The sequence below is a fragment of the Hypanus sabinus genome, chromosome 4 (genome assembly GCF_030144855.1).
Source record: "Hypanus sabinus isolate sHypSab1 chromosome 4, sHypSab1.hap1, whole genome shotgun sequence".
Classification (NCBI taxonomy): domain Eukaryota; kingdom Metazoa; phylum Chordata; class Chondrichthyes; order Myliobatiformes; family Dasyatidae; genus Hypanus; species Hypanus sabinus.
Genome location: NC_082709.1, coordinates 141,486,332 through 141,510,211, shown reverse-complemented (window position 1 = coordinate 141,510,211; position 23,880 = coordinate 141,486,332). Strand labels below are relative to the sequence as shown.

Below are 23,880 nucleotides of genomic sequence, written 5' to 3'. Positions count from 1 at the left end.
AGAAGAGGTACAATCGAATTCATTGGGCATGTCCTCATCTTCCCAGATGCTCATTATAATGTCATGGAAGTCCCATAGTGCAACTGGACCCATTGACATGAAGATGTTGGCAAGTATTCTGCCCTTCCCAGAGGCTTTTCCAGAATTTAAGTAAGCAATGGTTGATTAACCTGAACAATTGTAGGAAGGAGGTCGAGGCTGTCAGCAATGGTTTCTGGGAGATCTGGTTGCTTGCAGCCTGGTCTGTGGTAGGGGGCCTGTTGAACAAGTTGCTGAAGTGCTCTCTCCACCTGTCGTTAATGCACTTTACCTCTGAGCAGCACACTGTGCCTACTGCTGACAGAAGGGGTGTGGTGCGTGGCTTGTGTGGTCTATAGGTTGCTTTGATGGTATTGAAGAGCATCTTAAAGTTTTTGTTGTCAGTGTAGATTTTCTCTGCCTTTCTCTCCCACATTCAGTTCGCAGTCTGCACAGTGCAGTCTGTGCTTGCCTCAGAAGATGTTTGAAGTGTTTGTTTTTGAGATAGAAGAAACATCATTCTGCCAAGCAAGAAATGTTGCCTTTTCTTCCAGTATCCTGGTGATATTCTCATTTTCTTCAAACCAATCCCGATGAGCTCTTTATTGGTCCAAGGACTGATTTGCTGTTTTCATCACTGGCATCTTGTGTTCATCCTACTTCTGTGCTACACCCATTCAGGGGCCGATGGGACGCCAGTGTATCGAGACGGTGTGCACGTCGCCTCTGATGTTTACGGTGCTGCAACTTGTCGTTATCAAGAAGTTGTCAGATTTCCTTTCGTGCAGTTGGACAATATGCAGTGATAGGCTGGATCTAACCAGGCGATGATCACTCCAGCACATTGCTCCACACATGGCTCTAGTGATCTTGAAATCATGAGTGTCTCATCTGCGACCAATGATGTAGTCAATTAAGTACCATTGCTTGAAACTGGGCTGTATCCATGTTGCTTTGTATTTGTCTGCCCGTCTAAATGGGGTGTTAGTGATCGTCAAGTTGGTGTTGAGATTTCAAACATAGTGATGTAACCCTTTCCAGTTGTTGGGGGAATTACCCTCCCTGGCATTGAATTCACCCATCAGGATGAGATTATCACTTGGAGGTGTTGCTTTCATGACTTGACCAAGGTTGGCCTAGAACAGGGGTCGGTAACCCGCAATTCCGGAGCCGCATGCGACTCTTTCATCTCTGTGCTGCGGCTCCCTGTGGCTTTGGAAAATAAATGGTCAGTATTTAATTAAAATGTATTTTATGTTAGTTTGTTAGTTTTTGAAATGTAATTCTAAATTTGAAGATTATGGTGATCTTGTACAATCTAAATAAAACGTAGTGGTGACCCATTTCCTGGCACATCCAAACCGGCTCACAATTTGCCAGCGTTCCGGCTAAGGGTGATAGCCTACGGGGGTTTGTGAGTCCGTGTCTTTTGGAGCATCCGCGCCCACGGGGGGGGGGGCAGGTTGAGAGAGGCTTAAAAGCAAGGCTGTGTAGTTTGAATAAAGTTATCTTTGACTGCAGTTTACCCACTCCGTGTCGTTATTTTAGCGCTGCGTGTAGCACAATGCTACAACGTGTTTTTATCGCTATTTATATACGTCACCACTGCCAATGCCTGACACCCACCAGTGCGCAATTTCTTTTAATTTTTCGATCCAAGGTAGGTTAACGATGTAGTAACCTTCAACCCAATGTCTTTTTTTTGGAGTTCAAAATGTTTTTGTTGCATGCAGAAATGTAATTTCGTTTGCTCTGCAGGAGTTCATTGATTTCATAAATGCAACATCTTATTGTTTGTTTATACATAGCATGAAGGCAAAAAAAAACGTTGTATGCAGTGTTATTTCATTTTAAATGTCAAACAGGTTTTGTGGCTCCCAGTGTTTTCTTTTCTGTGGGAAGCTGGTCCATATGGCTCTTTCAGTGGTAAAGGTTGCCGACCCCTGGCCTAGAAGCTCTCTTTGATTTCATCACCGCATGTCATAAGCACTAAACATGATCACACTTTGTTTTCTGCTGAACCACTCTTACCTTGCCATTCCATGTATACCATACCAAGAAAAGTACAGCAGTATAGTGCAAGAAATAGCTAAGTTTATAACAAGCCCTTTAATTCCTCTGATTTGATCATGTTTCCTCAAACTATATTGGATTCATTAAACACAGAACAAGAAGCGTTAACTCATTGGCATACAAAGCAAAGTGGAGATTACAATACCTTTGCAATTTAAGAGCCCCTCCCATGTTTCATTATCACATCACACCTGAGCCATTGTGAGCAGGTTTGGGCCCTTCTCTAAGAAAAGACCCAGAGGAGATTCATAAGAATTATTCTGGGGATGAAAGGGTTAATGTGCATTTGGCAATTCTAGGCCTGTACTCATTGAAGTACAGAAGAATGAGTTGGGGGGGGGGGAGGATCTCATTGAAACATCATATACTGAAAGGCCTAGATAGAGTGGATATGGTGATAATGTTTCCTATAGTGGGGGATTCCAGGACCAGAGGACACAGCCTCAGAATCGAGGAACATTCATTTAGAACAGAGATGAGGAGGAATTTCTTTAGCCAGAGGACATTGAATCTGTGGAATTCTTTACCATGGACAGCTATGGAGGCCAAGTCATTGGGTATACTTAAAACTGAGGTTGTTATGTTCTTGATTGGTCAGGGCATCAAAGGATTCATGAAGGCTTCATTCTAGACTAATTGTCCAGAAAGAGTTAGTGAAATTTTGTTCATAGAAACTTCAAGGCTAGAGCATGAATTCTAAAGATCATGATTTGTATGAATGTCCTCATACAATTGTGCAACTGGAAGAATCGGTGGAAATCACTAACATGAGAATTGAACAATTTACAAAATGTAATACATAAATAGACAGATACACATGGAACCATCAATGAAACATAACCACAAAAAAATCCAAAGTCCTTAGTGACCACAGAACCTTCTGCCAAGCGCTGGTGTGGGTGAACTCCATCAGTTGATATGATTTTGGTATATTGTTGTCGACTAATCTGACTCAATGAGATTTATTGTTTAACCACAATGGCATCCTTATTGTGAATTAAGCATTAATCTTTGAGTGATGCCTATAATTTCAGTGACATATAAGTACAAAATGGCATTTTGATCTTGGCATATTACAGGCAAGGCCAAGTTTACTAGGATGGGATATAACAAGAGTGGACTGAAAATATCTGAAGGGATTGAGAACAGTTGGAGGCAACTACAGAAATGACAAGTTTTTGGAGCAAATATGTTACTACCAAGATAAGACTTTGGACTACCAAATGCAGCAATGTCAAGCGGCATATAAGCTAGGGATAAGGCAAAAAAGGAGCTTATGGAGCTTATGTAAGATAACAACAGCTCAATACTACAGAATGCTGAAAGGAGTATAGAAAGTTCTGGGATGGAATTCAGGTGGTAAAGATAATCCAAGGTATAATATCAAAAAGAAAATCAAGGACAGCCGAAGATATTTTAAAAGTGCAGAAAGGTAAATAAATGTGTCTACTGGAGATTAAAAAGTTAACATGTGTTAAGTGATATTGGCTGAGGTGTAAATGAATGCTGAATGGTCATCTTCGTAGAAGAAAGGGATGCTCGAAATTGTGTGGTTAAGCAGAAAGACTGTGACATTTTAGAAATGATAAATTACTGAGGGGAAATTTAAGGGAATTGGTATCTTTGAAAGAAGATCAGATCAGATAAAATACATCTCATACTATTGAGAAAAGCAAGGGAGGAAATAACAGAGGCTCTGCTGAGAAATTGAAGCATTAATTACTTTGTAGGCGAAGATAATAGTCTTTTTTTTTTGCATAGAAGACCGCACAATATTACTGAATTATCTGACTTGTCTTTTCTCCTGAACATTAACAACTATCCTTTTCATGCAAGAACGACTGAATATTTCAAGTAGTTTTTGTTTTCTTTATTTTTAATTATGCTATTAATAAATTTTAGTGATGTTGAAGAATGATGATTTTCTGAGACTGATGGGAGATCCAAATTTTGGGAAAAGTACAACAGAATCATTTTTGCTGATTTACAGCGGACAGAGCTTCAGTTTAATGTCTCCAAAGGAGTTCTGTCTTGTCAAAGTGTCAGCCTAGATTAAGTGCTCAAGTCCCACAGCAGGCCTTGAATGCACAGTTCTCTGAATCAAATATCAAGTGTCTCCCATTTCAATCTTGACAGGTAAAGCAGGCCTTACAAGCAGGAAATTGTTCCTCTATAAGAAAAGCCAGTCTCATCACAAAATCACTTTGGTGTTTCATTCTTCATATTAGACATTTCACAAAAATAAAGGTTCTTGGAAATCACCTGCCATCATCACATTCCAGTATAGTTAAGTAGGAAGTAGGTACTAGAAATACCAGAAAATGTGATGGTCTCTAAGCTTGTATTAACTAATTGCACACTCTAATCACTCTCAATACCCATACTAACCATAGGCAACCTCAGAGATTAGGTATCTATATGTATTTCATAAATTATAAATGTGAAACTAATGTTTGCTTCAAAAATAAAACTTCACAATTTTGTGGCTGTAGCTGTTCCATGACCATATGAAATGGTAAAGGGCATAAATAGGTTGAACACACACTATGTTTCCCCAGGGAAAAGGAATCACAACTTAGAAAGCACAAGTTCAAGGTAAGAGGGGAAAGTTTTAAAAGGGACCCGAGCTACTAACTTTGCACAGATGGTCGTGCAAACATAGAACAAGCTGCCTGAGGGAGCACAATAACACCATTTTAAAATCATTTGGACAGTAAAAGTTCAGAGGGATATGAGCTAATGGGACTCACTTAGATAGGCAACTTGGTTGGCCTGGACAAGTTAATCTGAAGGGCTTGTTTCTATGCTGCATTACTCTATGACTCTATCAGATTACTATCACGATATCAAATCCTGTTGATGTTAAATTACCAGAGATGGATAGGTAAATATTGAATCACGTTTCCAAGGACTAACTTCTGTCACAAAAAATGTGCTCAAGGCCAGTAACTGGATCATGAAATAATCTTACAAATCTGCTCTCTCCTACCTGCCAAAGCCTGCAAAGCCTGCTGCCTGCCTTCTATCTCGTTACACTAGTGAAGAAACTGAAACCTCTGTAGATTTATTTGCCAGTCTTCTTGCTAAATGATCCATTTTGCTTATTTCTTGGAGAGGAGTAAACATTTCTTTCTGGTTAGAAAGATTGTTTTGAACTCTTAGCTTTGTGAAGTTTCAATTGATATTCCTAATTCTCTACCTCATTGAGATCAGTCCCAGGTCCGAAGTATTGGGAATCTGGAATATGGAACTAAGTCGGCCCTTTAATCTAGTTATTTATTGATTTATTTGTTTATTCATTGAGATATAGCGTGGAATTTTTTTTAATGAATCAAAATATACTTTATTCAAAAATAAAATTATGTACAATAAACCATTCAATGGCTCTCAGTCCTTTACAAATGTTTCCAATACAGTCTTTACATTCCCATGCTTTGGCCACTCATGTGGCACTCTGTTATTTCATATTTACATACACTTGTTCAGGGGTATACACCCCACCCCCCTACCCCTCAACTCCTGCGGAAGAAGAACCTTAGACTGTGGTCCTTCCTCACTGGGCCCTTGTGGCGGCTGCACCAAGTTTGAGTGCGTCTCTCAGCACGTACTCCTGCAGCCGAGAATGTGCCAGTCAGCAGCATTCCCCCACGGACATCTCCATGTGCTGGTAGACCATCAAGTTTCAAGCTGACCAAAGAGCGTCTTTGACTGAGTTGATGATCAACCAGCCGCACCGGATGTTGGTCTCCGTGTGCATCCCCGGGAACAGCCCGTAGATCAGAGAGTCCTCTGTTACGCAGCCGATGGGGATGAACCACAACACTGTCCCTTCCATCCTCCTTTACACCTTCTCGGCGAACCCACAGTGTGCAAAGAGGTGGGTCACCGACTCCTCCTCACTGCAGTCCTCCCGTGGACAGAGGGGTGTGGAGACGACGTTCCAGGCGTACAAGAGGGATTGGACTGGGAGGGCCTTTCTCACCGCCAGCCAGGCGAGGTCTTGGTGCCTTTTGGTGAGGTCTGATGATGAGGCATTTTGCCAGATGAACTGGACGGTCTGCTCAAGGAACCACCCCACTGTGTCAATCACGTCCTTCTCCTGCAGTACCTTATGTGCTGACCACTGCCTGATGGCCCTGTGGTCAAAGGCGTTGACCTGAAAGAACTTCTCTACGATGGACAGGTATGGTGGCAGCGACCAGCTGACAGGGGTGTTATGCGGTAAGGGGCCAGACCCAACCTTCGTAGCCAGGGCGACAGGTAGAACCTGGGCACATAGTGGTACTTGGTGCCCACGTACCTGGGATCCACACACAACCTGATGCAGCCACACACAAAGCTGGCCATCAGGGTGAGGGCAACTTTGGGGATGTTTTTGCCCCCGTTGTCCAGGGACTTGTGCATGGTGGTTCGTCTGACCCACTCCATCTTGGATCTCCAGACCAATCTGAAGATGGCTCGGGTGATTTCCTACTGGCCACACCTGCGCCAAGTACAGCAGCCCTGAGAGCACTTCACACCTGATAACCAGATTCTTGCCCGTTATCGATAGGGAGCACCCTCCCCACAGTCCCAGTTTCTTTTTGACCTTGGCAGTCCGCTCCTGCCAGTTCCTGTTGTACGCCTCAGCCCCTCCGGACCAGATCCCCAACACCTTCACATGAGCAGACCTAATGGTGAAGGGGATGCTGGACTGGTCGGGCCAGTTGTCGAAGAGCATGGCTTCGCTCTTCATGCGGTTGACCCTGGCCCCCGACGCCTGCTTGAGCTGTTCGCAGATGCTGATCAGCCTGCAAACTGACCTCAGATCGGAGCAGAAGGTGGTGACATCACCCATGTACAGGGAGGTTTTGACTTGGGTCCCTCCACTGCCTGGCAACGTCACTCCTCTTATGCCCTCATCCCATAGTGTGGAATAGGCCCAGCTTTCCCCTAATTTAACCCTTGCCTAATCATAGGACAACTTACAATGACCAATTAACGTTCCAACTGGTACACCTTTGAACTGTGGGAGGAAATTGGAACACCTGGAGGAAACCCACGGGGTCACAGGGAGAACGTAAAAACTCCGTTGGGGCAGTGGTGGGAATTGAACACAGGTCATAGTGTAAAGCTAACAGTACGTTACTGTGTGGATAATGTTGGGATTAGGTCATTGGAAGGAACAGCTGTAATTAAAGGTAGGGGCTGGAATGTGGGAATTGGTAGAAATATATTGTGATTATTCAGTTATGATTGGAGAAAACCCATGTTATTAAAATATAACCTTGTGGTAACCCATTTTCCTGTGCACTCGAACTGGCTCACAAAAAGGCAGAGGCCGGCCCCAAAAAGGGTGCCAGGCCTTCTTCACCAGCAAGGGGAAAAGCCCGCGTGTGGGAAGGGACTGTGAATATGCGCCCTCTACAGCATTCCCGCCCGGGGAGGGCGGAAACGGGGAGGCTTAAAAGCGAGGCCGTGAAGTTTGAATAATTCTTTTACGCAACTGCAACTCACCGTCTGCGTGTCGTTATTCCAGCGCTGTGTGTAGCACACCGCTACAACCTTTCCCTCCAACCTTTTTCAGAATCAGGTTTAAAATCACCAGCATTTGTCATGAAATTTGTTAACTTAGCGACAGTAGTACAATGTAATACATGATAATATAGAAAATCAATTAGAGTAAGAAGATATATGTATATTAAATAGTTAATTCAAAATAGTGCAAAACATAAATAATAAAATAAAGTGAGGTAGTGTTCATGGGTTCAATGTCCATTTAGAAATCAGCTGGCAGAAGGGGAAAAGCTGTTCCTGAATCACTGAGTGTGTGCCTTCAGGCTTCTGTACCTCCTCCCTGATGGTAACAATGAGAAGAGGGCATGTCCAGGGTGATGGGGGTCCTCAAAAATGGATGCCGCCTTTCTGAGGATTCTTGCTGAAATGTGTATTTGTAAAGCAACCTCTCCTTTCCTGATCCCAGCTACCTAACTCAAATATTAAAGCCACATTCAGAGAATTTAGCACTTCAAGGAATCAGCCCATAACATTTCTTAATCATGTTGCTTTTATTTAAAACTACATTTATCTTACACTTTTTTTTCCATAAAATGTACTATTGAGTATTTGAACTAACCTTCCGCCTCTACTCTCTGTTAAAGTGTAAAATGGATAAAAGTCATAAATGTGTGTGGAACTTTTATCATTTTCAAGCTAATGCATTTACTGCAATTACATCCACTTTAAGTGGAGTCTTTTGATAAAGCATTTCGCAAAAAAGCAGGTGAAACTTTTATGACTTTCTCCTACTTCTTTGCGAGTATTGATCAAGGGTTTATAATTATTGATTATTTACTTGTTTGACAATCAGATGCTAGCTTGGACTGCAGGCAAACTTCTCTGCCATTCTTCATGTGTGCTGGGATCACACATGCACATCTGATGGTGTAATTGGAGCCAAAAACTTCAGATGCTGAAGTCCAAAACAAATTGAAAATGTTGCACCCATTCAGCAGGCCAACAATTCAGGTCAGAGATTGGAAAAGTGAAAACAAGAGTGTTAATTTGATGTGCAGAGAAGCCAAGGACCCATTGGCCATTGTGTGAGTGGGCCAGTGCAGAAGACTGAATGCTGAGTCTTCAGCAAGGAGGCAGAGGTGAGTAGCATGTAACAAGTAGATAGAGTTTTAAACAAAATAGTGGGGTGGGAGGAGGTTTGACAGAGTGAAGGAGAGTTTACTGAAGTCTCCAAAATAAACAATATGACAAAAAGTTTCGAAAGTTCAGGCAACATGGAGGCAAAAATAAAAATAAAGATGGTGAAAACACGACTGAAGATGTTATATGCACGTAGTATATGAAGTTAGGTAAATGATCTTGTCGTGCAGTTAGAAATGAGCAGGTATGACATTGTGGGTATCCATTGTGATATGGATGATAGAAGATCACAGCTGGGAGCTTAACATCCAAGGCTACACATTGAACTGAGGCTTTGTTGGTCAAATCAAAACCTTTGAAAGAAGTGACATAGGATCATGTGATGGAATCCTTGTGCATGGAGTTAATAAGACCCTGATGGGAATTATATTCAGGTCTCTGAACAGTAACCAGGATGCAGGGTACAAATTACAACAGAATATAGAAAAGGCATAAAAGGACAATTTACGATAATCATGAGAGATTTCAATATACTGGTAGATTAGGAAAATCAGGTCAACACTATTTTTTAAAAGGAAATCTTGTCCAACAAATTTGTTAGAATAACAGGTGAGATAGAGAAAGGAGAGTCAGTGGATGCTTTCTTGGATTTTCCAAAGTATTTTGACAAAGTGCTACACACGAGGCTGCTAAACAAGAGTGGAGGGGCAGGTAGTGTTGAGGAAGTAGGGAGTCTGCAGAAGGACTTGGACAGGTTAGTAGAATCAGCAAAGAAGAGGCAGATGGAATACAGTAAAACAAGATATTTTGCAAATCCGAGTAACACACACATTGATGTTTCCCTCACCCATATCTCCTCCATTTCCCAGACATCTACCCTCACCCCATCTTTGCATTAGCTTATCAGCAATAGATTTCCTCTTGTCTTTACTTGTTGCCCCACGAGCCTCTGGATCAAGCACATCATTCTCCACAACTTGCGTGATCTTCAACAGGATCCCACCATAAAAGAGATCTTTACCTACCCCCCATTCTCTGGTTTCCACAGCGATTGCTCTCAAAGATTCACTTGTCCATTCAACCCTCCCCACTGTGTGGAGGAATTTTTTGGCAGTGGAGGTCAAGTCATTGCGAATATTTAAATTGGAGTTTGATAGGTTCTTAATTACTAAAGCCATCAAATGCTATGGGGAGAAAACAAGAGAATGTGGTTGAGAGGGAAAAGAAAGCAGCCATTATAGAATGGTTCAAATTGCTTAATTCTTCTCCTATGTCTTAAGGAATGGCCGAGACAAAAAAAAGAGGAAGTACTTGTGTTAAGCTGCCAACTGTTGTCAACATAACAGCATTTAAATAAAGGCTGACAATCAGAAGAGTGAATAAAAAAGGAACAAATTCAAACTGAAATATTAAGTAACATCTGTGAGAAGAAAAAAAGAGTTCCAAGGGCTGCAGCAAGCTGAGATTGAAGAAGAAACATTTTTGAACAGTATATTTGTCACATATGCATTGAAACAATACAGTGAAATGTGTCATTTTGTACAACAACCAACACAGTCCAAGGACTATGCTGGGAGCTGACCACAAGTATCACCACTCTGACGATGCACTTGGCTCACTAACCATAGCCAGTATGTCTTTGGAATGTGGGAGAAAACTATATCACCCAGAGGAAGTTCACACCGTCATGAGGAGAACATACAAACTCCTGATAGACAGCGATGGAAGAGAATAGGTTAGAGAAACTAAGGAACATATTTCTGGAAGTTCAAGGTTGCTCTTTCAGACCAAACTGATAAATTCTGCAAAGCAATCATACAAACTGACTTTGTTTCATTGAAATTAGATGAATTGCATGGTGAACAATGAAGAAAATTGGAAGTATTACAAATGAATTGTTGTTCTACCTGGATTGTGGAAAGGGTAAAGCTAAAACAACAAGTTTGACATGCTAAAGTATCGAGTTTGGGATTCTGTTGTGAATCCCCAGGATAATTCTTAGCCAGCTATCAATTTTTGTTTCCCCCATAAAACATCTGGTTCACATTGTCCAATGCAACCCTGTGACATTCCATTTATATTGTGAAGTTTAGATCTTCACCATTAAAGATCTGGGAGACTATCCAGCATGTCTGTGCTGCAACTTAGACAACTGGATTCTCAGTAAGTAGATCATCAGTAGGTCTGGGTGACTCACAACTGATCTTGTACATTACATATCCTATGAAGATGGGTTGAGTGAGTTAGGACTTTGGTCTTTGGAGAGGAGGAGGATGTGAGGTGACTTGATAGAGGTGTACAAGCTGATATGAGGCATAGTTAGGGGGCTAAGGTGGTAGTTAAGATGATAAAAGGGTAAGAGTAGACAGCTAGCACCCTTTTTCCAGAGCAGAAATGGCTATTATGAGGGTGTATAACTATAACATATTTGAAGGACAGTATCAGGGGGATGCCGGAGATAGTTTTTTTTTGCAGAGCTGTAGATGCATGGAATGCACTACCAGGAATAGTGGTGGAGGCAGATATATTAGGGATGTTTAAGAGACTCTTAGATAGGCATATGGATGAAAAAAAGTAAGGCTATATGGAAGAAACAGTTAAATTGACTTTGGAGTCCATTAAAAGGTTGGCATACATCATGAGCTGAAGGGCCTGTACTGTGCCATGCTGCTCTTTGTTCTAAATTTTATGCATACTAAAAGGAAAGGTTGAAAAAAAATCAGATTATGATAGTCATTGCAGTAGAAAAATTACTTTTTCTGGTCATTATTAAGTAATTCTATCCCCATGATCTTTCAAGTTGCTTTTTTAAGTGACATTTTGCACATTAGATATTACGTACATCATGAGAAGCATGCAGTTAACAATTCAATGCAGAGCATGGTCATAAATTTAGATTAACTAGGCATACCCCAACTAGACTGACGAATACAAAGAGATATGCTTTAAAATTAAATAGATTTCTCTATCCATTCAAGACCTTGGACATGGTTCCCAAATTTAAAGACCATCATTCACATGAAGGTGTATTAAACTTAATAAATACTGGGTTACCGCCTCAATATATCACTGTCTCCTTAACAAGTAATGTGATAAATTATGTTTATAATCATAACAAAACAGGATGCTATTTGCCCAATCATGTGCACACTGGTTCCCGAAAGAGCAATTCCACTAGTCCCATTGCCTCTTTTCTTATTTCCCTGTAAACCTGATTAATGCATTTTCCCTCACACATGTCCATCAATTCCTCTTTGATCCTTTTTTGCCAAGGACTAACACCAAAGGGCAAGTTATGGTAGTTCAATGACCAGCCAACATTTTTTTGGGATGTGGAAGGAAATTCAGGTCCCAGAGGAATTTCACGTTATCCTCGAAAAACATGCAAACTTCCCACTGACAGTGCCTGAGAATAGGATTGAAATTGGGTTCCTGTGGCTGCAAGACAGCTGCACTAACTGTTGCACTTCTGTGACATCCTAGTTGAAATTAGCTGGAACAGAGGATTAAATCTAGCCCAAGTTAATAAGATGAAATATCCTTTCCCTGTTGACTATAATGATCTTGCATAAAGTGTGTTTGAACAATTGCAGGCTGACAGCACTTAACTAAATGTCACATGGTTCACGTTGGCAGTGAATTAACAATCTGATGTGAGATGACAATAAGAAAACCTGTAAGAAAGATCAATTTTCTGACAACATATTTATCAAATAACGAACTTTGCACAAGTGACTAAAAGAAAGCCCAAAAGGGTTGCTAATTTTCAAACGTTATTTTCAAACAGTCATCAAGAAGAATCTTCGAGCAATGATTCAACTTCATTATAAATTATAGCTTGCTTGAGCAAATCAAGAAAGCCTGATGTTGCAGTGAAGACTGTCACTCGCTCCACTACTAGCACACTACAGTCTGATACACATGTTCTGATGGGATTTAGAAGTAATATCAGTGATGTGCTGAATGTTTATGCACAAAATCTCTTATGAAAACACAGATGTTGCATTTAGCAGTCTTGAGAGATTTCAATGAGGGTCTCTGAAGAACAAAAGATTTAATTTGCATTGTCATTACTGATTTGTCTTTAATTGTATGAGTTAAACAATTCACTTACCTTTAGATTCTATTTAAATCTCTCCGTTCCTCAAATGTACTAAACAAGCAATCATGTACAGATGTATACAGCTGTGCAGATTCTTATTTAATAGGACACTTTATCTTTAATTTTAGTTTATAATCAGATCTGTGTATTTATTTGAACAGGATTACATAACAGCAATACATGCTTTAACTGATACTGCAATCTTTGAGTTGCAATTGTTACATTGCTGTTGTAATAGTGGAGCTGCACTTCAAATGTTTTCAATAGGGCTCCAGGCACAAATTTAATATTTATTTCAATTAGCTGTACTTTAAAACAAGAGCTTCCTATTCAATGCTGGGAGAAAACATTGCTGCTAAGAAATTTATTTACTGCTTACAAACTAGTGCTGCTGCCCAGTTTAGGACAGAGAGGCAACTGTTTGGTCAGCTCTTCAGACATTGAACTGCTAGGTACTTATAAATTTACACACTTCAGAAAAACACAGTATGTACACTGATGTTGGTGAAGGTATCATTTGCCACTCGTACTCTTGCAGACAGCATGAAAGAACTTAGAGTCATAAAGTCATGCAGCATGGAACTTGCTAACTTGTGGGACAAAGGCATGAAGCACCAGTTCTGTTTTTTCCCTAACTTCTCCACATGTTCCCAAATGTGTCTGCCATTTCAAAATACAAGGAATATGATTAAAGGTTCTTCATCTCAGGACTTCATGTTATTGAATGAATATAGTCAAATGCAGTGCATCAGTGCAGGATTCTGGACATAACACTTGCGTTTGTTACCAATTGCATTTACAGAGTCAAGAACACTTGCCCATAAATGCTTGCACACCAGTAGCGACACTCAGCAATAAAGCAGAAATGTGCTGCCTGCTCCAGGATGACTAGAATCTGAACTTTTCAAGAGACAACAATCCCACCGCCCATCAACTCTCCAACCTACATTACATGACGGCAATAGCAAGCAATAATCTTGGCTCTGAATAGGAAACATAATCAGTAAAAAAAAATGCCATAAAGGGTAACATAGGCAATAATGCTATTAGATGTATGATATTAATAACTACACTCTTGGAGAGGGCACTGATAACCAAAAAATAAGTGGAACACAAAGTAAAAGCCAAGTATATTGCCTTCACAAATCAACTAACAGAAGTAGTCTGGGGAGTGAGTACATACAAAATGTTCAAATATGCCTCAGGAACAAAGGTCAGGTAACAACTAGAAAACAGGCTTTTTTATGTTAGGCCATTTTAATAAGGTAAACATTATAGTTAATCTTAACAAGTGGTAATTTAGGGAAGTGTGACTGCAAAATGATATAATTTTGCAGACTTCATGAGTGACAAACTTAATTCAAATAGTATTATATAGTTATGAGTAAAGAATTTATTATAGTAGATGAGGACATTGAATTAAAATATTTTACAGTGGATACAATCTGACAACTATTTAAAATATTTCATAATTTTCTTTTATGAGGTATAACCACTTCAGTTATTGCCCATCTCTAATGTCTTTTCTCTGAGCAGATAAACAATCTATTGAAAAATAAAGTTTCTATTGCAAGAGAAACCCATCTGTGACTAATTAAAGAGATTAGGGGTAAGATTTGATTAAAATGGTTTACACTGTTGTAGAGAGTACTAGCAGTTTTAGAAGGCTGCAAAGGATGGCCAACGATAGATAAATACGATAATAAAAATAAATCAATTAGCAAGAGATATAAAATACTTTAAGAGCTTTCATAAATATGTAAATGAAAAGAAAAAGTAAATATGATCTTTGAGGCAGAGGAAGGAGAAATTATAATGTCAAATAAGGAAAGCTCAGATATTAAACTAATATTTTTCAGTTGCTGTTACAATAGGAAGTAATGAGCATACCAGAAATATTGGGGAAATAATGTGATGAAACTGAGGAATTTAGAGTAATCAGAATTAATAAAGTGAATGCCCTGGAGAAATTAAAATGATGAAGTCTCTTGGATCAGATGACCTACATTACAAGGCTGTGAAAAAGCTGCCTATAGAGGAAATAAATGCATGAATGATCTTCCAAAATTCCTTAGAATCCGCATTGCTCACAATAGGCTTGAAGTTAACATGTGCAATACCACTTTCAAAAAATAGGGTTAGTTTAATGCTAGTTGCCAGGACATTGCTTAAATCCATTATTAAGTTAATGCTAATGGGCACTTGGACATTATTAGGAACTTGTACTTGTGGTCAAGCACCCTCCTAATGTTCATCTGCTCCAGGACTCCCATGGCTGCCCATGAATAGCAAAACCCGGCCTGGTGGCAAGACAATATCAACACAAGTTGATGATTACAAACTTGTTCACTGAACAGCTGAAAAAACTTTCAGCCAACTATATCAGATCTACAGACTTACCTGGCTGTCAAGCCACTGGTTTGGGACTGTCTTGATGTTCATAGTCTTTTTTTTAAGTGTTTTTGTCAATTCTAAAGATAATATTAATTTATTATTTTAACTTACAACTGATTTCACGAAATTATTTCAGAAATAAAAACTATCTCTGCCTAATAATACGTACTTCTGTCTCTAATATATTTCATCAGCATTGAACTGAATGATCTTCCCTGCAAAAATCAACCAAACTCTGTACTGATTCCGTTGGCAGACCCCCGTTTTAAGAGAGTTAAAAGATGCTGATTTGAAGTGCAGGTGGCAAAACCCGAAGGAAGAGAAAAGAGCAAAGATCAGGTCTTCTACCCAGGAATCCTAAACTCGGTGAGGAACATATATTCAAAACAGTTTCAATAAATTTAAATTGTGTTTAAAAAAGTTAATACTTTTTTATGAAAATGAAAATAGCCAAGGCGATAACAGCTACCAGTGGATGTAGTAAATCTGAATGATCATACGGCATCTTGGTCAAGCTTCAGGCATGTTTGTTAGGTAAAGTAGATGTTTGCGGGATTGATGACAATAAATTAGCATGGAGAGAAGTTTGATTAAAAAATAAAAAAGGTTAAACGTGTCTATAACCAGTTAAGGGCAAAATGATGAGTGCTGGGCCTTCACTGATGTATTATTTATCTTAATACTTTAATATTTTCTTATGACAAGGCAGTCTATTCAGCCATTGAGTCCATGCCAGTTCTCAGAGCAATCAACTTAATCCTATTCACTTATTTCTCAATAATCTATTTTCTCTTTCATGCCTATCAACTCCTCTCTGATTCTTCATGGACCCTTTACAGTGGACAATTAGCCTACAATCTACATATGTTTGGAGTGTAGGAGGAAAATGGAATATCCAGGAGAAACACATCATCACAGGAACATTGCACAAATTCCACACTTACAGCATCCAAACTCAGGATCAAATCTAGGCAGAAGCACCACCTGGTTGAAATGACTTAATGGCTTAAATAAAAGGGCAATGCATGACATATAGAAATTTACCGATATCACAGAGCTGAGTGGAGAAGGAAGACACAGAGTCTGCCGAGGGGAGCAGACAGACTAAGTGAATGGGCAGGAAGTGTCAGGTATGATAGAATGTACAGAACTTGCTGCAATATGATTAATCTTTTACACAGTGCTTACTGCATCTTTTCACAAATTTATTGCTGTTAAAAATTGTATTCACATGCTGTCATACTGAAGCTTCCAGGAGGAACAGAAGATCTGCACTTAGAACAGAGCACCACGTGGATCTGGCAGATCATTACTTGACAATACTGCATCAGACCATTTTCTGGACTGATCTCAGAGGGAATGTATCAGAAATGCAATGTAGCGGAATTCGTGGCTTCATTGGCATTTCACGTAACATCCACTACAGTAGCAATGAAGCAGGGAAATGTGATGGTAACAATGGCATTAGCCATACACTACGATTTTCTTAGCACTCCAATAATTTAATTAGCAAAAGGATAAATAATCAGTTTAAAAAAGATCACATTGATATCACCTCGTCCACTGTGACATTTTAATGTGGTTTAATCCAAGGTTCTATCATCAATGACATTAGAGTATTCACCATACTCATTCTTGAGCAATTATGTTATAGGTTTATTCCATACATAATAAAAAAACCTGTAAAAGCAAAACAAGCCATGACAATGACAGAATTCCAAATGTGAAGGTCTGATTTCTTTGTTAGTTAAGCTGCCATTTATGACCTGCCAGTTCTAAGCACAAAGTAAATGAATATCATTTGCAACTCACCCCATTTACTGGGTATGCCTTCCATCCAAGTTCTCCAAGTGCAGCTGTTGTGTCCAGCAGCACAACTGGAAATAAGTAAAACAACAGTATTAGCATGCTTTGCTTATTTATTGTTATTTCATTGAATGCCTAAGACTACATTGCATTCCAACTGAAAAGTTGATATGAGCCTTCTCTGCCATGGATCATCATGGGGTTGACTCACAGGTGAAGCTGGCTGAGCAAGTGTGGGCAAAACATGAGGGTCAGTCATCCATCCTATCCACATGTCCTCCCCAGCCTGGAGATCCTAAAACTAAGATTCGGACCTTCACAAGGCTCTGAACATCGCAAACAACTTAAGTGACAATGAACTACTTTTGAAACATTAATATTGTACAATAAACAATGCAGCATTTAATCTGTACACAACACATATGAACAAGCTGAATGAACTCAGCAGGTTGGGCAACATCCGTGTAAACAAACAGTCAACATTTCGGGCTGAGACCCTTCATCAGGACTGAAGAAGTGGGGGCAGGGGCCCTATAAAGAAGGTGGGGGGAGGGTGGAAGGTGCCAGGTGAAAAACCAATCAGAGGAAAGCTCAAGGGTTGGGGGAGGGGAAGCAGGGAGGGGATAGGCCGGAGAGGTGAAGGAGGAAGGTAAGAGGAAAACACTATGGGTAGTAGAAGAAGGCAGAATCATGAGGGAGGTGATAGGCAGCTAGAAGAGGAGGCAGAGTGAAAGTGGGATCGTGGAAGGGAGAGGGAGGGAATTACCAGAAGTTGGAGAATTCGATGTTCATACCAAGGGGCTGGACACAATCCCTCTACAAAAACATCAGTCAGGAACGATCAAAAATGATGCACAATGAATAGATCTGGCCAAGTCTCTCTCCATTATGAATGAAAATGGTTATCGAGGAACTGACACAGCACATTGTTAATAGATGCTTGGAGACCCACTTATCCTTTTGGACTTAAAGCTCAGATCTTGGATTCAAAAATGCACATATTACTATGTTTCCATAGTTAGATGCCTAGCATATAGGTGACTTCAGTAGTTCAAATGCTTATGGAAGCTTACGTTCCTTCTCAGTGCTATGTGCCTTGTATCTATTAAAGAGTTGCTGTGTGCACAGTGTGACACAGTATTTAATAATTTATCCATTGAAAAAAAATTATGACCTTCATAAATTAAACATGACAGTTTTATGCACGATAGTCACCTTTTTGTTGAACAGCAGCACATTTGCTAAATAGCACAACAACCAAATGGGTCACCTTTATGTGCTGTAAAATCAGATTCTTGAACTTAGCTGCAATGCGTGCATGCAGGCAGCAACTCATTATTTATTCAAACACTCCTGGGCAAGGCACCAAACAGCAGGTGTGCAACCAAAATGTATTGTAAAACAAACTGCAATTTTCCCCAAATGAAGCTCACACAAGTGAATTACTGGGAGCTAATTGTAATACCCATTCATTTATCCAGATTTCCAAGAAACTTGCCATTATACATGATAGCATACCACATTTTTACTGAATTCCCCAATGTCCAATTTAATAACATATATCCTCATTTATTTAAAATGCTGCGCAAAATTCTAACCATAGGGTAAATACAGCTGGTGAAAATATAAACTCTCGAACATCATCTCCACCGCTACGGTACACAATCAGAAATACTGCAAGAAGAAAATAATAACCTTGAAACATTCCAACTGTATATTTGATTCCTTGAATGTAGTTATCACAATATTCATCTCAGTTATTTACAAATGTGGCTTAATATGTTTCTTGTCAGCTTATTAGGTTAATGCCAAGTTACTCTTCTGATGGAATGCATCAATGATATAAAATGCTATGTGGACAAAATGGCTCTATTTTTATCCTATCTTGTAGATACCTGCTGTAAGAATCTCAGCAGAATTGAATTTAAACAGAACATTTTCCCTGTACGTGTAATGAGACCCAAGGCACATGTGAAAAAAAAAGAAAACTCGATATCATTATTTATGTGACTGAGTTTTGTTCTGAACTACAAGTATAGTGAAACTGCAAGGGAAAGAAGAAGCATTCCCTCCCTGTGTGAATATTTTGCTCATCAAGGTTGAATGCATCAATGCACAGCAAAGGACCATTTATCACTTTTATTTTATTGAGTTAGCATCAATCCTTCCTGGATGTATTGCAGAGATCAAATAAAGAATATGGTAGGGACTAAGGACATGGGAGAAGGACATGGAATCTTGTGAGTTGAGGCGAGGGAACAGTGCTATCCTGGAGGATTTCAACATTACAAAGCAGGAGGTGTTGGAAGTGTTTAAATGCATAAAATAAATTCCCCTGGGCCTGACTGAGTGTATTCCTAGATGTCAAGGGAAGCAACAAGGAGAGAGTGTGTGTGTGTGTGTGTGTGTGTGTGTGTGTGTGTGTGTGTGTGTGTGTGTGTGTGTGTGTGTGTGTGTGTGTGTGTGTGTGTGTGTGTGTGTGTGTGTGTGTGTGTGTGTGTGTGTATGTGTGTTTCATCATTCATTACAATCACATTCATTAGCCACAGGCAAGATATGGGTAGACTGGAAGATAACTAATGTTGTGCTTTTCCTTTAAGAAAAGCAGCAGGGAGAAAAAGGGAACAACAGGGCAGTGGCAAACTTATTGTAAGGGATTCTGAGGGACAGCATTTATTTATATTTGGAAAGGCAAGGACTGATTACCGATATTCAGCATTGCTTTGTGCCTGGGAAATCACGTATCATGAATTTGACTGAGGGTGGTGGGGTGGAGATACGTCTCTTCCAAAGGAGGGGTAAGCGGCTCCTTCCCTCCACGAGCTTGCAGGTCACCCTTGGGCAGGGTGTGGCACCTGCTTAACCCCCAATCAGCATCATATGAAGCCACGAGAGCGTGGCGGATGGTCAAATGAGCAGCTGGTGCATACCACAAGTCCTGGTTATGCGACCACTGACACCAGGCAGACAATCGCTAGAGTATAGATAATGGCTGGAGTCACCCCTCACGTAAGGACACTGCCCAGAAGGCAAGACACTTCTGTAGATTTTCCCAAGAGCAATCATGGTCAAAGGTCATGAGCACCCACATCACATAACATGGCACATGGTGATGATGATGATAATGACCAAGAGGATTGATCAGGAAAGTAGGAAAGTGCAACATGATGCATTTTGGAAAGTTAAACCAGGACAGGACATAGACAGTAGATGGCAGGACCTTGGGGAATGTTATTGAATAGAGACATTGGAGTACAGATAAATAGTTCACTGAAAATAATGTACCGAGAAAGATGTAATAGTATGCTTGCTTTCATCAGCCAAGGTAGTGAGTATAAGAACTGCGTCAACATGTTACAATTGTCCAAAACATTGGTTAGGCCACACTTGGAGTATCGTGTACAGTTCTTGTCACCATACTATCAGAAGTAAGTGCTTAAGCTGCAGATAATGTAGAAAAGATTTTCGAGGATACTGCCTGGATTGGAGGTTGAGTAATTAGTGGAGACTGAATAGGCTGGAACTGATTTCCCTAGAGTGCAGGAGAATGAGAAGTGAAATGATAGAGGTATATAAAATAATGAGTGACACAGATAAGGTAGATAGGCAGTCATTGTCTAAAACTTGAAGGCATAGGTTAAGGTGAGCGAACAGAGTCCTGAAGGAGATCTGAGGGGTAAATCTTTCAGGCAGAATAGTTGTTTCATGAAATGAGTGCCAGAGATGGTGAGGGAGGCCAGATGCTAATCGGCAGATCTATATGCCTTCAATTAGTCAAAAGGAAGGAGGTTAAAACTACTATAGAACTCAAAGTCCCAATGCATTTTAAACAAACACAGAGTCTCTAAATAATAATAAACAAAAGGTCAAGTTTGTTGTCTGTGGCCAGTAGCTAACTTCAAATGCAGCCATCTGAACGTAAGTGTGGGATTTACGTAACATGCTTAGAGTGTGGTATGTACTGAATGACAGATGCAACAGCATCTGCCACTGGATTCTACATGGAGCCCAATAGTGGAGCCTTGTCTCATTGGGATTCACCAGTATTACACCAGTCAGATCTGGCACTGGCTCTGAAATTTCAAGGACTTCATTGTGGATTATAATCCTGCAAATTACAAAACAAAGGAATTTATTTTATACGTCCAATTAAAACAAAATACTTTTGTGCTTTAATTAACTTCAAGTATTTCAATGTAACTCCTTTCACAAATTACCTTAAATTATATCACTTCCTTAGAAACTGGTATTACTCAGTAATTTTGACAAAATATGAGGTGTGTCCTTGGTTTATGTAGTACTCTGGGAATAGAACCTCTTCACCACATTGCCTGGAGCATTCTCACTGTCTCAATCATGTTGCCTCAGTGCAAAAGGATACAGAGACCTGCCTTCTGTCTCTGGTCCAGACCAGGCATAGGCATAAGGAGACCTTCACCAGTCACTATAGTTGGAAGGCTAGATCTTGCAATGTCTGCACAGTGTTTTTAATTTCTGATGAAGTTTATTATTAGTTTGATGCAGTTGAGTTCATGATACATATGACGTACCAGGACTCAAGATACATCCTTTCCAATATGTAATATGAGGCATCCTACTGGATTTTATAATAAAGACACTGGTTAACTTTATAAAAAGATGTTTATCTCTCAACACAACCGAAAGACCATAAGACATAGGAGCAGAATTAGTCTATTTGGCACATCAAGTCTGCTCCATGGAGGCATAGCTACGTGGTGGTTAGCATAACACTATTACAGTACAAGCAACCTGGGTTGAATTCCTGTTGCTGTCTGTAAAGAGTTCATACAATTTTCCTGTAGCCACGTGGTTGAATATCTGGCTGAGTGGTGCCTTAACAGCAACCTCTTACTCAATGTCAGCAAGACCAAGGAGCCTATTATTGACTTCAGGAGGAGGAAACCAAACGTCCATAAGCCAGTTGTCATCAGATGATCAGAGATGAAGGGGGTCAACAACTTTAAATTCCTCAGAGTTATTATTTCAGAGGACCTGTCCTGGGCCAAGCACATAAATACAGTAACAAAGAAAGTATAGCAGCGCCTCTACTTACTTAGGAGTTTGGAAGATTCAGCATGACATCTTAAACATTGACAAGCTTCTATAGATGGGGAGTAGAAAATATATTGAATTGCTGCATCACAGCCTGGTATGGAAACATCAATACCTTTGAACAGAAAATTCTACAAAATGTAGTGAATGCAGCCCAGTCCATCATAGATAAAGCCCTCTCCACCACTGAGCACATCTACATGAAGTATTATCACAGGAAAGCAGAATCCATCATCAGGGACCCCCAGCACCCAGGACATCCTCTCTTCTCACTCCTGCCATCAGGAAAAAGGTACAGGAACCTCAAGACCCACACATCAGGTTCAAGAATAGTTATTACCCCTCAACCATCAGGCTCTTGAACCAAAGGGGATAGCTTCACTCAGCTTCACTTGGTCCATCATTGAAATATTCCTACACTCACTTTTAAGGACTCTTCATGTCATGTTCTTGATACCTATTGCTTCTTTTATTATTATTACTATTATTTCTTCTTTCTTTTTTGTATTTGCACAATTTTGTTGTCCTTTGCACACTGATTGAAGGCCCAAGTTAGTTCAGTCTTTCATTGATTCTATTATGGTTATTATTCTATTTTGGATTTTTTGAGTATGCCCACAAGAAAAAGAATCTCAGGGTAGTATATGGTGACAAATATGTACGTTGATAATAAATTGACTTTGAGCTTTGAATTTTTGAACATGGGTTTCCTCTAGATGCTCTGGTTTCCTCCCATATTCCAAAGACGTATAGGTTGGTAGGATTGTTACTGTGTTGTATCTCTAAATAAAATATAGCAACAACTTTTACAGTATGTGCAACAATAACCTGACAGGTATACATGACAAGTTTTGAATATAATAAAATTCTTCCAATTTTAATAGAAAACACTTTTTTCTCTGGATCAGACAGAGCAGAAGCATTATCATGTTAAGTAAAAAGAAATAAGTAAAAAAAAGAGTAAAAAGATTTTAATATGAAAATCATTTAAAAGCTATTAAAATATTTCTTATTATTACAGTCAATCTGTATTAGAATCTTAAGAAATCTTATTTAAACTTGGCAATGTCTTTCGACCATTTGTAAAATGCGAGAAATTTACCACACAAAAGATAACTATTGTAAGATACCTTTACAATGCTCTCACTGAAAATATCAATAAGGAGTTTTTGCTATTGAATAATAACATTCTGGCCAATTAGAATTTAACTAATAAACTGCCTGTTCACTGAGAATGGACAACGTTAAATCAATACATTACATAATATCAGATGTATGTTTACCAGGGTCATCTTCAGCTTTTTTGATTTATTAAAATTAAATTAATGAAATTAAAGCAAAATATTCAATTAGTAATAAAAAAGACATGTTAAAAATTACTTGATGCAAAGAACTGGAGATACTGGAAATCCAAAACAAAGTGCTAGAAGAGATTAATAGTCAAGTTGCATCCAGGGGAGGAAAGTTCATGTTTTGGGTCAAGGACCCTTCAGCAGAATTGGAAAAGAAAGGCAAATGCACTTTAAATTGCAGAAAGAGAAAGATGGAAAGAGCAGAGGGAATTCCTGTGAAATAATGTATACCAAAGTTGTCAGAGTAATGACTACTTTAAATAAAAGATAGAAGTGAGAGCAAAGTACTACAAAAACAACTTTAAAGTTTAAATAGGTTGGTGCAGTCACACCTCTGGATAGAATAATAATGCTTTTCTGATATCGATAATATTAAGTTCTTAATACTGTCATATGCCTAGTTAGAATACAAGGTACAGTTCTTCT

The 23,880-nt window shown here is 39.5% G+C and overlaps 1 protein-coding gene across 1 annotated transcript in view; it reads right to left on the bottom strand.

Moving 5' to 3' along the window:
* Positions 1-23,880, bottom strand: part of epha6 (eph receptor A6) — a 670,497-nt gene that overhangs the window by 584,911 nt on the left and 61,706 nt on the right. Inside the window, exon 2 of the mRNA XM_059968217.1 lies at positions 17,036-17,100. The gene's annotated coding sequence lies outside the window, so the exon portion shown is untranslated. The remainder of the gene's footprint in view (positions 1-17,035; positions 17,101-23,880) is intronic.